We start from the raw sequence: 1,220 nt of genomic DNA, 5'->3' as shown, positions 1-1,220 counted from the left end.
AGCTAAGTCAGATCACTGGGTTTATTTTAATCAATTTTAGATCTGAAAAAAAAAAGACTGGTGAGCCGAATTTTTTTTTTTTTTTTTTTTTTTTTTTTTTTTTTTTTTCCCTGGCTTGCTCCAGGTTTTACTTCTGGTTGCCTGTGAGGGTTTTTGCTCCTCCCTTCTGAAATCCTATATTAGCTGTGGCCAAAGCTGGGTAAGAAACACAGCTCATTGTTGGCAAGTGCCGATGAGCCTCGCCGAGGAGTGAAAAACAGCTCCGGGGCTGCGGCAGCAGCGATCGCGGCCGGGGGAGAGGGAGAGGAAGAGGGAGAGGAAGAGGAGGGAGAAAGAGCCGGGGGAAAGCCCTCTCTATGCTGGGTGACTTTTAAACTGACTTGCTTCCACCGCTCAACCTTTTGAAGCAAAAGAAGAAAAGAAGCCGGGAGGTGAGTGCGGCGCTTCTCGGAGCCGGTTGCCGGGTGTCCCTTTTGTGTGCAACAGGAAAAAAAAAAAATTAAAAAAAAATAAAATAATGAAATGTGACTGGTTTTCAACACGCGAGGAAAGGTTATTTTCTCAGCCTCCCGGCTTTACCTCCTCCTCATCGGTCCACCGCTGCCTATTTATTTTTTTAAAATTTTTTTTTTCTTAATTTTTTATTTTTTTACCCAAAATAATTAGGACTTAATTCCAAAAAGTTGCCGGCAAGCGGCTAGGTGGGACTTCTTCGCTCCTTTCCCCGCAAGTTGGCGGGGAAGCGCCGTGGAAAAGCCACTGCCTTCCCGGGCGAAGCCGGGGTGTGTGTGTGTGTGCGTGTGTGTTGCGGGGCAGGGGTGTGTGTGTGTGTGTGCGTGAGGGGGTTCGTGCCGAGCCCCGGGGAAGGTGCGGGGCGGAGGAGCCGGTTGCCGCCCGCGGCGCTCCCTCCCCGCCGGTGGGTACCCGCAACTTGGGAGTGGGATTTAGCGGAGGGGATTGGGATTTTCCTACCGGAGGCTGCCCTTTTTTATATATATTTTCCCTTTGTACTCCACGCTGGGGATTTTTTTTATCATTATGATTATTATTTTTATTTTTTATATTTTTCCCCCCCCCCTCCCTCTCCACCCCCCAGAAAGGGAGGAACCGGCGGCACCGGCGAAGTCGTTTCTCCCGGGGCCGGTCCGGGAGTAGAAGGGCGGTTGGATGCCCCCCCCCCCCCCGTTCTTCTTTTTCCCCCATTAAAGGGCTCTTTCCCA

The 1,220-nt window shown here is 50.5% G+C and overlaps 1 protein-coding gene across 1 annotated transcript in view; it reads left to right on the top strand.

Annotated features, from left to right (window-relative positions):
* Positions 1–221: 221 nt before the first annotated feature.
* Positions 222–1,220, top strand: part of CITED2 (Cbp/p300-interacting transactivator, with Glu/Asp rich carboxy-terminal domain, 2) — a 2,324-nt gene continuing 1,325 nt past the window's right edge. The window contains exon 1 of the mRNA XM_014939552.1: positions 222–431. The gene's annotated coding sequence lies outside the window, so the exon portion shown is untranslated. The remainder of the gene's footprint in view (positions 432–1,220) is intronic.

This window comes from Calidris pugnax, unplaced genomic scaffold (assembly GCF_001431845.1).
Source record: "Calidris pugnax isolate Ruff unplaced genomic scaffold, ASM143184v1 scaffold57, whole genome shotgun sequence".
Lineage (NCBI taxonomy): Eukaryota > Metazoa > Chordata > Aves > Charadriiformes > Scolopacidae > Calidris > Calidris pugnax.
The sequence above is the reverse complement of the archived record's forward strand: the minus strand, read 5'-3'. Positions and strand labels throughout refer to the sequence as shown.